Source organism: Helicoverpa zea, unplaced genomic scaffold, assembly GCF_022581195.2.
Source record: "Helicoverpa zea isolate HzStark_Cry1AcR unplaced genomic scaffold, ilHelZeax1.1 pri_000117Farrow_1, whole genome shotgun sequence".
Taxonomy (NCBI): Eukaryota; Metazoa; Arthropoda; class Insecta; order Lepidoptera; family Noctuidae; genus Helicoverpa; species Helicoverpa zea.
Window position 1 is genome coordinate 42335 of NW_025899714.1, and position 14949 is coordinate 57283.

General features: G+C 36.2%; 1 pseudogene; it reads right to left on the minus strand.

Moving 5' to 3' along the window:
* LOC124645571 lies at positions 1–6500 on the minus strand (annotated as a pseudogene).
* Positions 6501–14949: the final 8449 nt, after the last annotated feature.

Here is a 14949-nt window from a genome sequence, read left to right on the forward strand (position 1 = left end):
TATTTTAAAAATAAATTTAATCTAAAGATAATGTCCTAAAGGTCCCCGGCATCCCCATGTATTGGTCGTTGAATTTGTCACGCTGTCTCTTCGACTCGTCTGTGCGGGCTTTATGCATCTCCTTTAGGAGTTCCTGGTGAGCTTCTGATGATAGGCACTTGACTAGATTTGCTGGAAGCAGATAAGATTTCAATTTATTGAAAATTATGTGTCAAAATTAGGTAGCAATGAAAAAGTTAACACCAGAATTGTTTACATTATGATAATTGTTTTGGTGTTGCCTCATACAAATTATGATTGATATCTTTAATCTTGGCTGCATCAATTAGGCATGCTACTTGTTAGCCTTTTCTATTGAACATGGATATCACTATAGACTATTTACTTTAAGTTTTTAGCAATAGAGAATTTAGAGACCCCGCGCACTGCAAACCTTTTGTTTGATTGAACTCATAAGTCAATGTGGTGAAGAATGGTACACGGCCAAAAAATTTAAACTAAAAAGTTTGAATGTTCTAAATAAATCTGTCAACCAATTGTTTATTTTAGCTCCGTCAATAATTCTGCATGGTGCTCTTAAAATAATACTCAAACTTACTTCTTCTGAAACAACAAACTCACCATGCAAAATCTTGATCGACTGTTCTTATACTTCAGGCAGAATATCCACTGGCAGGAACTCTTTCAATCCTTCTACGGTAGAAGCCACATGGATCCTGCTTGCTATCTTCTCTGAGAAGAACGGCTTCACGATCTTCACGAAGCCATCAATAAACTTGGACCCGGTTAGGAATATTATGCCTTTTATTTTTGTGCCATAGCCTTCCTGTAAAGGTAAAAAAAATATAAGTACACAATGATATTTTTGCAAAGACTTTTTATGCAAAGGCTCTGAGACTTTTTTTTTTCGACGACGTAAAAAATCATCAAATGACCCCTCCCGCTGTGGGTTAGCAGCGGTGAGGGAGTGTCAGACTCTTACTGACTAAAAACCGTCGTGTTCCGTCATAGGCCTTTTATGTACCAGGGCCGCGATATCTCTTTCGAACAACCCGCAGCTTTCGAACAACCCGCAGCTAGGCTTTGAGACTAACGTGGATTTTGTTATATTTAAATGGTATAATGCCAAGCCTCCTGGATTGGTGTTCGCTGAGAGAGGCTTCTGTTCCCAAATGGACAGCAATAGGCCGATATGATTGATATATTTAGTGTTTATAATGAAATCAGTATTATTTGGATTGGGAATATATGTGTTCACGAACTAGAAGTAGACTAAACATTGAGTTGAGTATTGATACTTATTCCTTCCCACTTACCGTTATGATTGGTATGAACTGCTGCAAATCAACCAAATTGAGTTTCGACAGAACATCGGCTGCACTGGTATCGAAAATATCTCCAATTAAGGTAAATCCTCTGCAGTAGTCATTTGACTTCAGGTATTCTGCTGTCTGAAACAGTTTTATAAGATAAATCATTAATAATTATCGAATATTAAAGGTTATATGAACATATGCCATTTCTTAGTACTTTTTTGTTGTGGATTGGTAATTTCATACTCTAAAGTCTAGGTTTCTAAACTCAAAATCAATTATTCAACCTTGGCTACTAAACGGCACTTTTTGAACGTCATTATTAAAGAGATTTCCCGAAACGTATACTCTTCACCTCATGTATTTTCGCAGGGAAGAAGAAATGGCGCAAAACACTCCCCGCAAATAATTGGTATCCGTGATATTGGTTGGTCTGGCTTTTTATCAAACCAGTAAACTTATCCTTGGGATTTCGGTTTAGGAGGGTATCACGATTTACAAACTCAGTAGGGCAAACAAAATAATTAGAAGTAAAAATAAAAACCGACTCCCAAAAACACTGAAAAGCAAAAAAAACTATTCTTAGGTGCATCGGCCTAGAAGTCGGTGTCTAATGGATGTAACTAAGTTTATAAACGCCACCGACTTCTAGGCCGATGCACCTAAGAATAGTTTTTTTTTTTGCTTTTCAGTGTTTTTGGGAGTCGGTTTTTATTTTTTTGTAAAAAGTTTTTTATTTTTAGCTTTTCAGTGACAAGCATAGTTGTCACTATCCGCATGTCATATCCGCAGTGGAAAGTTCTCATCAATACGAACAATATAAGCCCAAGCACGAGGTAGTTTACATATTCAATTGTCGAGTTCCCTCGACCTTCGCTGGTCTCCATCATCAGGTCAGCTTCAAACCTTCACTGTTGCAAAGGTCTCGTCAATATGAACAAAATAAGCCCAAACACGAGTTAGTTTTTTACACATTCATTGTTCAAGTTCCCTCGACCTTCTCTGGTCTTCATCATCAGGTCAGCACCAAGCCTTCACCATTGCAGAGTGTTATCAGACATGCGCCTTAGTGTCAAGTTTTACCCTACGTATGCCTACGATTTTCGAAAGTTTGCCCTCGATTTCTCAGGGTTTCCATCATCAGATCCTGACCTGGTGACTATGGGACCACCTGGGAGGTAAACCCTATCAAACAAAAAAAAAATTTTGCAAATCGGTCGAGGCGTCTCTGAGTAATCGGTGAACATACATAAAAAATAAAAAAAAAAAAAAAACAGATCCCGACGAATTGAGAACCTCCTCCGTTTTGGGAAGTCGGTTAAAAATACTTACAATGACAAAGAATTTGAATAGCAAATTGTAGTCAGTTTGGCTAATGTCAGAGTCCGCTCTCACTTTCACGATGACTACCCTGTGGTATTCTTCTGTTAGAGTCGGCACGAGAGCAAAGTAACTGGAAAAGAAAAAAAATATAAAATTATTTTCAAGAATATTTCTGCATCTCTCACAGTCCAGAAACGTAGACTCAAAAAAAAACGGAATGTGCTATTGTGGAATATAATCATATTCGAAAGAGAATCTACCAAAGTTTTAAGCTTTGAGGGCGCCTGCACAATATTTTCAGCAAAATACCACACCGCACATTGCCTCAAGTACTGGCCTACGTGCAGCTACGTTTATCATATGTAGATAAACTACATAACCGAGAAAGGAAAGATGACCGGAAAAGCCATAAGAAGATATAGGTCAATCGTCTTCTTGTAGGTCAATCGTATTCTTGTAGATAAGGTAACGTACGGTAGGCGTGACTAGAACTAACAAGGCATTCGGGATCCTTGTCAAATCAAAACTAATCGGTCTAAAATTGGTTTTCATTGACCGGCGATTTTATTATTCAAGACATAGAGTATAATATTGGTTTAGTTATGTATGTAAAGGTTAAAAATAGGCGGTGAACTTACCCTCTATCCAACATTCTAGCTATCTCGCTCTCCATGAGGTTTGGTGGTATCAAAATACTTCGGCATCAATGTTCTAAAGGTGCACATTTTGTCTATTTGTGTCTTCGCCCGTTCTAGGGATCCTTTGCTCGTTACTATACACCTTTCTATGTAGGCTTTATCTGGAAATAGTAAAAGAATAATCATCACTATATGCCTTTAAAATCTTACTATCCCATTGCAGGCTGCAGGATTGCGTTGAGAAAGCAAGGGTTGGCGATTTCAGACTGTTTAATTCAAGGGCTCCGTTCCTGTATCTCGCGCTCGCCCTCATCGGCAAGCATGGGCCCTAGTATAGTTCGGCCATTCAGAGAATGCGTTCCTGACACGTCGCGATTGAACTGACGACGTATAACATTCATTGATTATTGATATAATAATGTTGTTTTAATGCTCCTCAATTGTTAAAACGGTAAACAACAGCAAAAATATTTTTATCGTAACTGAAACGCCATTGAAAAGTTACGTCGTCAGTTCATTCGCGACGTGTCAGGAACGCATTCTCTGAATGGCCGAACTATAGTAAATTTTATTAGGCCCACACAAATTATTGTCTCTAGTAAGTAAAACAACGTATGGATTATTGGGAATAGCTACACATGGCAAGTATTAATTGAGAAAGCAACCTTGGTAAATACATAGAATCAAAACCGCACTCAGAGTAACAGGACCACTGGCAGTTTGCTAGTAAATAGATTGTAAATTTCATGCAGAAAGCCTCTATGTTATGTGTCCAAATTAAATGACATGAGATTAAAAGATAAATTATAAATATTTTTTATTTTCATGAAACACTTGGTAACAACATAAATGAGAAATTGTAAAGTACAAGCATATTTAATTACGTTGGCAACTAACTTCATAATACTTTTGCAAGCCTTGAAAAACAAGTTTTTTTTTTACGTAAACTAAGTAATAACACGTTGTGACACGTAAATTGTAGTTTTGTACAAAAAACTGTTTGTAATGTCAGACAATAGTTAGGGTTCTGTAGACTTCAATTTTGTAATCCACATCTGACTAAAATGCAATCTGCCTGTCTGTCAATCTTTTTTTAGTAAATAAATGAGCAGAATTCCATGAAACTTGAATAAAATCTGGACTACTAAATTAGTTAAATTATGGTTATCAATACTCCAATAGTGATTTAGTGAAGAAATTTTTTTTTGTTTGTTTGTAGTGCTCCAAAAGTTGTGAACCGATTTAAAAATGTTTTCACTGTTGGACAGCTATACTCTTCACGAGTAACATAGGCTACATTTTATCCCTACACGGGCAGTAGTACCCACAGGGCGCGGGTGAAACCGCGCGAAAATGGCTAGTAAACCATATACTAGAAACAGCCTGTTACGTGCAAAATACATAAATACTTGATAATTGTCCTAACCACATACTAATTATCTTCAACATAAACTACATAAACGTTTAAAGAACACGCTGAAGTCAAGTTTTGAGGAAAAAAGTCAAAGTATAACAATTAGTTGACCCTAACACAGTAAATGACACATAAGAATGAAATAACGGTATAATTATACTTTAGAATCACGAATGGTCAAAGAAATAATATGGCTTTATTCTTTTCTAGCACTCCTATATGCCAACCTGACAAGAGATTTGCGAATTAGATTGTCATGAAGGTATTCCTCAATTCTCCCATTTTTATTTATTCCAACAATAGGTCAATCAATACAATAAAATCGTGGAAAACTATAAAACTAACTAGGCAACTTGCAGGTTTAATCACCAAACAAGCCAGTGCCATACTTTTGGTCAAATCCACCTGAAAGTCGCTGGTATGGAATGTATCAACGACTGCGACTGTGTAACAATCGAAGACTAATCTAGACACACGGCAGTGTGTCCGCCAAGTTCGAGCAAAAAAAGCGACACACCGGCCGTGGGTTATATTACACGAACCATTTCGGGCCAAATTCGATACATATATTACAATGCCCAGCTTTACGTACCCTTAAGGGCATGGGAATGGCTTTGTGACAGTTCTGAACCATCAGATTTTGCCCGATATTGGAATCGAACACCGATCTGCATAAGTCACAGTCAGCCCTGGGTCTCCGAAACCAAGCAGCTCAGCTGCTGATATAAAAATAATGATAACTGTTATACTCACTATAATCTTTCTTAATTAAAGGTTCCTGTGTCTGCAACCATTTATCTATAATAGCGATAGCTTGCTCTCTATTTTGTTTATTATCTAGATTATTTTCCTTTCTTATATCTGCTACTACTTGTGGTCCGTATCTGACTAGTTGGCTTTCTGGTTCTATTATATCATCCATGTTTGAAGAAATGGTGGTATTGGTGGTAAGCTTCTTAATTTGGTCTTCAGTTTTTTGAGGTACTGGCTCTGCAATGAAAATTAGTGTAATATTAGAGGTATGATGACTACTGCTGGGTAAAAGTTGGTTGTAAGATTAATTTGTCATCATAATAAAAAAAAAACTCGTTAACAATTTCGATACAATTTTCTCAGATTTTAGAACACATTATTCATTTAAAATACACAGGTATCTATTTGTACTACTTTAAGGAGTGCGGTATATATTTTTTCTGTTACAAATTGGTGTTAATTGGAGGCTCACAGATTAACATTTTAAATTGAACTTGTTCAAATCCAAGATACACAAATACTGTTTTTTTTTCTGCTATTGATTCATGACAAAATCTTTTTTATTATTAAGTCATTGTTTTAATTTAAAGACTTTTAACACAGTAAGAATAGAAAATAATTAATTCACTAACCTTAACCAACGTTCTGTCTTATGATCGGTTCATTTGAGACTGACTACATTATACAACGTTTAACCATGTACCACAACGATTATAAGGTAAAATAAGGTTTGCTACAAACTAAGAGATTTTGAAACTGACTTGACGCAACTTTTTGTCGTCTTAAGTAGCAAATGTTAAATTACGACAGTCAGTCGTTTATTGTAAACTTAAATATAATTTGTAATTTTATTTTTGAGGAAGCAATTTCACAAACTCAAAAATAATACAGGCCAATTTTTTTGGTGTCAATTCCGAGGTGGGTGCAGCGTGAGATAGGCGTCAGACTCTTACTAACTAAAACTCATCATGTTCCTTCTTAAGCCCTTTAAATACCAGGGTCTGTCAATCTTTCGGAAAATCCTGCAGCCCGGGAAATAATATTAGCCTTACACGACATTACTAATTCTGTAAAGTAATAGAATGGCTTACAAATAACGTTAAAAAATGGAGATCTATTGCGTAAAATGCGATTCATCGTAAAAATTAATTTTCTGTACATTCTTAATTTTATGTCGCCATAGTTTCATGAAGAGGTCGTGGCAAATAGTGTTCGGAAAAGGCTAGGCACATGAGATATAGATTTAAGGCATACAATAGAGTATAGGTTTAATGGCATACAATAAAAAAACAACAATAGAAATGCGCTTTTAACGCCTATGTAGATGCCTTCTTAAAATTCGTCGGTACATATTGTGAGACGGTAGACACTACATACACGGTGCAGACTGATTAATGATACACAATACAGCTCGTTGGAGATTCGCGACTAACAAAGAATTTTTGGGTACCAAGTTGCATTAAACTCAGAAATAACTTTATATCTATTTTTATTTTACTATGTTGATGTTGTTTTATACATGTTATGGACCAAGTGATAAATTGAGCAGTATACATAATGCCCGGTCATTAAGAAAAATGCCCAATATGAGAGTGCAATTTGATAATAATTATCAATTAATCAAATTGACCGGGCACTATACATATTGCCCATGACCTTTTGGGCAAAGTAATACAAGCAACGTAATAACATATTTATATTCAATTTTTTATTGTTATTGCCATTTAATTTAAAATTAACTAAATATTAAACCACTTAAATAATCAGCCTCATGATTTGGATAATTATGAAGGACTTCTGCCTTAAAAATCCACTAGTTTTGCATTTAAAAGTTAAGGAAAGTCATATTTAAAGGGTGCTAATTAAACAGGCTCCTTTTTATATAATTATTCGCCCCCGAATAATGTATGTTGCCTTCTTAATTACTAAGTCAGCCACAATTAACGAGCATCTAAATAATACTATCTCAGCCACTCGTTATCTTCTAAGTAAACCACCTCTAAATACAACTCCGCATGATGGTTATTTTTTAGCATCTAAATTTGTAGCATGCATTCTAACAGGAAACTTCTAAAATACTATTAAATGACATCATAAAATTTATTTATTTAGCTTCTAATTTTTTAACTCAGTACGTTTAAAATGTAAGCAAGCAACATGCAGCAAGCATGGCTTCTGTCACGGCTCCGGTGCTGCGGGGCTCCGCGGTCCCATGCGAGCTTATCGTCGCAGATGGTTTTCACGCTCACCGCCGCAGCTTCGGCTTGCTGGCCGGCTCAGCCGGCCAGCCTCAGCCGCGTCGGCGAGCGTTAAAACTACCTGCGCCTCAGCTCGCAGGCCGCCTCGCCCCTCCACACTTACGCGGTTTTGAATTGCACTCTAGGGGTAGGACAGACAAGACTACGTGGAGTCGGTTTTGCAGCGATACGTTTTCGTCACATCATCCTCCGAGCCTTTTTTCCCAAACTATGTTGGGGGTCGGCTTCCAGTCTAACCGATGTAGCTGAGTACCAGTGCTTTACAAGGAGCGACTGCCCTATCTGACCTCCTCAACCCTGTTACCCGGGCAACCGTTACGTTGGATACGTTTTAGTAACTAACTTCAATTTTTTGCTTTATATCAAATTGCCCAACTGTCATGTAGCAATATAATAATGCCCGTGCAATGTGATAAATAATGAAGTTAAGATAGTTATAATCACTTGGCCCGATAAAGCTAGACATTAATTCATAATGCTCGGGCATTATTGATAATGCCCGAATTAATCACATGGTCCATATCACATACTCATTATCGAGATTTAAAAACTTAATAAATTCATTTGGATTTTTTATTTCGGCGACACAAAAGTCGCTTACAGTTGCCCACTTTGTATGTGAAAATAAACCGAAGTTGCTAAACTTAGTGGGACATAATATTTTTTTTTTTTCAAAGATTAATTACCTTTGTGATAATTTCTTTGGATAAGAATTCATAAGTACATTCATAATATCTGAGTAGAGATCTAATTGGCTTCTTTGGCTGTTTGCAAATGATCCACTTCTAAATACTTTATTGGACTTATATTAATACTATATTATGTACTTTAGTTATTCTCAACAGTTTAGTCAAACATTTGTCATTGGTCAGTCACATTTTGCCAATCTACGAACATATCGAATCCCAAAAATAAATAGTAGTACTTTTTTGCACACAATTACCTATGTTCTTTTAAGAAATACAGTTCTTGAACCCCAATTAATATAACAAGCTTTCCCATGTATAGGAATTAGATTTTTACTTCAAATATAAGTACATTCAACATACCGAAAGGTATATATTTTTTTGCATGTTTGGGTTTTTGTGAACTTTGTTTTTTTTTTTTATGATTTTTTGTTTTATTTCGGTTCTTTAAATTAAGTTACCAAAACAATGTCATATCAAAGACATTTAAAAAAATATTTTTCCTATAATTACACGAATTTACGTCAAGAGGTACTAAAATAAAATAATACAGGTAATCAAAAATGACTCGTTTGTAAACAACCTTAGATTTCTAAATACTTGACTAAGGTATTATTATTGACGTAAGTAGTAATAAGTATGTGTTATGTGATTGTCAAGTTTATATCCATATACAACAGAAACCATTATTATATATAACAAGTTATAATAGAAGGTCATTTTTGGGCTAACCTATTTCTAGGTATTCATGTGTCTACTATTTCTAGCTTTTTACTACTTTTAGCTTTTACTATTTTTAGCTTTGACTGCCTCGTTGGTCTAGTGGTCGCAAGCGCGGCTGCTCGTGCTCGAGGGGTCTCGGGTTCGATTCCCGGGTCGGGCCGAAATCGCTTTGTGGGTTTTCTTAACTTTCACAAAGCAGCCCGTAGTCTGGAAGTTGGTGATTGATTCACCCGTGCATCGGAGAGCACGTAAATGTCGGTCCTGCGCCTGATCTCTTTCCGGTCGTGTCGGATGCCGTCCCATCGGGTTATGAGAGTGAAGGAATAGGAGTGCACCTGTGTCTGCGCAAATGCTCGTGCACTATAATATGTCCTGCGCAGCTGGCTGATCTCCTTAAGTGAGAACAGCCGCCGTGGCCGAAATCGGCCGTGGGACGCCATTATTTCTAGCTTGGCGAGATCCAAAAAAAAGATATTCATATAAATCAGTTAAACTTTTTGAAATAAATGAGTTTAATGTGCAATGGGCGGATTGTGATATTTTTCAATTCGGTCAAGTAGTTTTGGAGCCTATTCATGTCAAAAAAATGTACCATCAAATCTTTCTTCTTTACACCTAATGTTATTAATGTAGAGTAAATTATGAAGTACTTACAGCTTTTGCCCCGCAACTTCGTTCGCGTGGAATAGTGACTACCAGCAGATTTTTTGATTTGACCAATAGATGGCGCTATATGTCCGGAATATATTTTTTTTTTTTTTGTAATAAAAAACTATCCTATGTCCTTTCTCAAGTTTCAAACTATGTCTGTACCAAATTTCATACAAATCGGTTTAGTAGTTTAGGCGTGAAGAAAAGACAGACAGACAGACAGACAGACAGACAGAGTTACTTTCGCATTTATAATATTAGTTTGGATTTGGATTTTACTCAGGACGGTAAAACGGAAGCTATAGGTACTAACAGTCGATAATTACACCAGTCTAATTATGAAAAGTACCACAGCTGCACTTAACTAAATCTGGTTAAACTAGACACTGACCCCGACATAGTTGGAAAAGGCTAGACAGATTGAACTTATACTTCAAAAGAGGATAAACTCTTAATGAGAAAATGGCTGTTCATAAAATACTGAGATACACAAAAGAACTGACGGAGCCAACATTTATTCTTTTGTTTTTTTGGACATCATCAAAAAAGTATGAGAATATTGAACGATGAAGAATGTCATTTGTGAGATGACGGCAGAGAGAATAGTGTAGGAGTGTGGAAGCAGAAAACATGCTGCGCCCACTCCTATGAAAATTGAGATAAGGGTCAGAGAAAAAGTGGCAAAAATTTACTCAATAAAACCTGTTTGTAATCCTTCTGGAGCCTGTAGTGTACCAGAGCCGTGGTACTAACTTAGGAATTATTTAAGTCAAGTGGTTCTTCTATTCCATTCACATTGGAATATGGTATCCGTCACTATAATAATTTTCTTCACAAACACTTCACAAATTCACACTACATATTTTACAGTCCGAATATTTTTTGAAAATATCTGGGTTATATAAATTATTCTACCTCAATTTCACTGATACTACTCACTGATACCTACCTGATCTTAGACTAGACTAAAACCAGAAGCATTGTTATCAGATCACCGGTGTTATCTGATAACAGAATGACATCACAATGGCTTCTTCAAGTTCATATGTGGAACATTGGGTAGAAAATATTTACATCTATTGAAAGTATAAAACGTATTAAAATTTAAACTATGTCATTTTGTTTTCAGAAATACTATTAATCAAAATAGTAGTTTTTGCAGTGAATTAGAATCAGTTATTTTTAGAAACATTGTTAAACTTATGTCAATCTTTTTTTAACTTTTAGCTAATCGTTTATATTGTTTTTTAAATCATATGTTCATGTATTACGAGTATATTGCCCTATTTGACAGTGTCGGAGGGCAATGAACTTGAAGTTTTCAAGCCGTCAATCAAATAAATATCTTTGTCTTTAGTTTTTGCTATTTGGTACGTAAAAAACAAGTGTAATGTTGGCGTCTATTAATAAACATTATCATGATAAAGGTATTCATTTGTTCATAGAATAAGTTTACATACTTAGAGCGGTTGGATTTCATCTGCCTAGCCTTTTCCCGACTATGTTGGGGTCGGCTTCCAGTCTCACGGGGTTAAACGGATGCAGCTGAGTACCAGAGTTTTAAAAGGAGCGACGGTTTGCCTACCTATCTAATCTTCTCAAACCAGATACGCAAGCCACCCAATACCCCCAGGTAAGACTGGTTGTCAGACTTACTGGCTTCTGACTATCCTCAAGACTCAAATATTTTTGGAGTTGGATACTTTAATTTGAATACGAATTCACATACTATGAAGTTGACATACACTACTTACTTACAGTATTATCTTGATCCAAAAATAAAACAAAAAAAAAAAATCCTATTTCACTTCACAAAGAACAGCTAACATACACAACATTTTGTCTTACAAAAACAAACTCGGTAGTCAGATACAATCGGCCTAGCCACTTGTTTATATTAGCTATCTGCCTGTAATATTATCTCGACAAGTGTTCATTATGTTGATTGTCGTTATTACATGTTTCTTCATAAACGTAGTGTTACGATATTTACGGAAATTGTTTGAAGGTTTGAGGTTATTTCGTCTTTTGTATGGGGGTTCCGTAGGTTAATTTAGGTTTTTTTTTCTACACTCTGAAGGTACGATAAACTGATGGGCCCCGACCGCAAATGACAGCATTTGAACATCTTTGATAGTCGTTAAGGGTAGTTAGTAGCAAGTAAGTCTGACAATCAGTCTTACCAAGGTCTATTAGGATCGCACTGGTCCCAACTGCATCTGGTTGAGACTGGAAGCCGACCCCAACATAGGTGGGAAAACGCTAGACCGATTTACTCTAGAGTTCGAGAGGGTCTCGTGGCTAAGTGACAGCCATACGGCTTCTATTGTTGGTCCGAGGTAGACCAATCATATCTTAACGGAGTTCTCTGGTTCGCATGGAAAAATAATTTGTGGGTCCCAGCTGTCATTTAAACTTCTTTAGCAAGAATTATAATAAGTAGTCAGAAACCAAAAAGTTTCACAAAGGGTATCAGGTTCCCTGGGTAAAGTCATCCATATAAAACTCTAGTTTTTAGCTGCACCTGGTAACACTGAAAGCTGAACCCAACACAAGAAAACGCTGAACAGATGATTATTAATACTGATGGTACCCTGTAAGTTAAGATTGATTGAAAACAATTAGTGACAATGTAATTGCATGATAATCCTGTAATAAACAGTGTTATTATCAGTTTAGACAAATGAGTTTTCATCATCATTGTCGCCTAGTAATTATGGGTTAATCACAAATGAACCGAGACGTTGGACTTAGCCAAAGTTCTATTTTGAACTTGAAATATTATATTTCTGGTTACACTGATTAGAAATGCTGGCTATGCATTAGTATTGCCAGATTTTACATAGGCAATGCAATAATATGTAAAACAATAGCACGTAAATGTCGGTCCTGCACCTGATCTCTTTCCGGTTGGGTCGGATTGCCGTCCCATCGAGCTATGAGAGTAATGCTTGTGCACTATAATAATTATGTCCTGCGCAGTTGTTTAGTCTCCTTATATAAGAACAGCAGCTGAAGCTGTTAATCGGCTAGCTGAATTCCATGAGGAAGGTCATCATCATCCTCCGAGCCTTTTTCCCAAACATGTTTACAAGAAGCGAATGCCTATCTGACCTCCTCAACCCAGTTACCCCGGGCAACCTGATACCCCTCGGTTAGACTGGTGTCAGACTTACTGGCTTCTGACTACCCGTAACGACTGCCAAGGATGTTCAGTGACAGTGACGAAGGTAATCAAAAATAAAATGCTCTCTTAACATTCTCCAATCTGTGGCCTTGATTTAGACACAGGTGCCTTATCTATTTCACTCTCACAATCTGATTGAGTATATAATCTATACATATAATAAATCTGTAGAAAAGTAATTTTTGTACATTGAAGAAATTGACAAAAAAATAGCCAGCATGTTAAAGGATAACTAACAGAACCCATTTCCATCATTTTTGTCATTTTTGTCTGTTTGTCTGTTTATCTGTTTGTCTGTTTGTCTGTTTATCTGTTTGTTTGTTCGGGATTCACGTAAAATCTACGAATTAAATGCAGACAATGCTTATATACAAAAATTTTACGTAACTTGGGGTATTACTTAGTTTTTGTTTCATCGAAATCGATTCACTCTATCAAAAGATATGATTAATTTTGTGAATTCAAGATGTAAAATATAACGACACGCAATCTATTTGTCAAAACTCTACATTTGAATGTTGTACTTATATTAGTTGATCGGCCTATCATTAATCTTTACACAGAAAATCACACCTTTATAAGTAACTTCGGAAGAAAAAAAAAAAATGAAAATTTTGTTTAGCCAAGGTTAAAGTAGCTCCATCTGTGGTCAAAGGAGCGAGGTGGTAAATTACAATATTACCATACATTCTTTATAGAGGAGTATTATTTCAACAGATGGAGTTGTGTATTTCCGTAATTCACCATATTTTAACACGTAGTGTAATTTTCGATAGACATTTCAATAATGTTTGTCAGTTTGCCGTGCCACATCAAAATCCAACTATAATTATTACCTTGATGAAAAGAAAATAATAGTTCTCAGCCAAATTTAAAACGGTGCCATCTAAATTATTTTTTGAACATTATGTCAAAAATGATGACTTTAGTGGAACAATTAATTATCATTTAAAGTTACAGATGGAGTTCATATCAGGATTTTTTCATAAACATAGTTTAGCTTATCTTCCACTAATGTGGTGGCCTTAAAACAAATTACTTTGAGTGAGTAGTATTAAGTAGACCTTAATTATTTTTCTGATGCAAAATATGTAAACTTAATCCTAGAAGAAATGAGGATCTATCTCTCGCAAGCGCTGCTAAGCGTGAGGAAGGTATGTAGGATTCTGTAGCTTTAAAAACAAGCCCAGATACAAAGTGCAGATAAGAAATGGGAGCTCTCTCTATTTAATACCATACACACGTAAAATGCTTTATGCGTCTGAAAACGTACAAATTACGCGCCGCATACCAGAGACATGCTTACTTTCAACTTCTGATCGCAAATACACTGTTCACGATACGAACAGTCTCAGTAAGACCCCAGCCAAGTCTCAAAACCCTAAAAAACACCTTTTATATAAAACTACGTTTGATGTCATTTAATCACAAAGACAGAATTGTTCTCTGTTGCAAATCCTATCCACCTATATCCTATCCTGATCCAGAATGCATTGCAGGTGTGCATTGCACAAAAACCAATGGTATCCTATTCGAGAAGTCAAAAGAGTTGACCTGCCAACGTCAGCTTCTGCGCTAAGCAAGTGTTCTTAATAGTACCATCAGAATTACATTCATCGTTGAATGAGGTGAATAAATTTTCAGAAACCACAATAACAGTAGGAGCCAAAGCGTATTATCACTTCATAGAGCTCTGATTGGCCCCAGGTGACCAAGTCAGGTCCGATTTGTTCGTTCATCAGATCTTTGAAAGTGTTTCGGTGGATACTTACTGTCGTCCTGTTTATGTGTGACACAAAATATGGTATATAAACGTCCTCCGCAAGAGCGAAATTTTTCCCGGTGTGCGGTAGTGACGCACAGTATACAACACTTATGTTTCTTTTGATTTGCTGGCTCCACCAAGAAATGACAAATTGCGAGCGTACATTCTGAAAATCTTGGCAAAACTACAGGTTTCAAGTACGAACACATGAAGTGGACTCTCACAGATACGTACATTT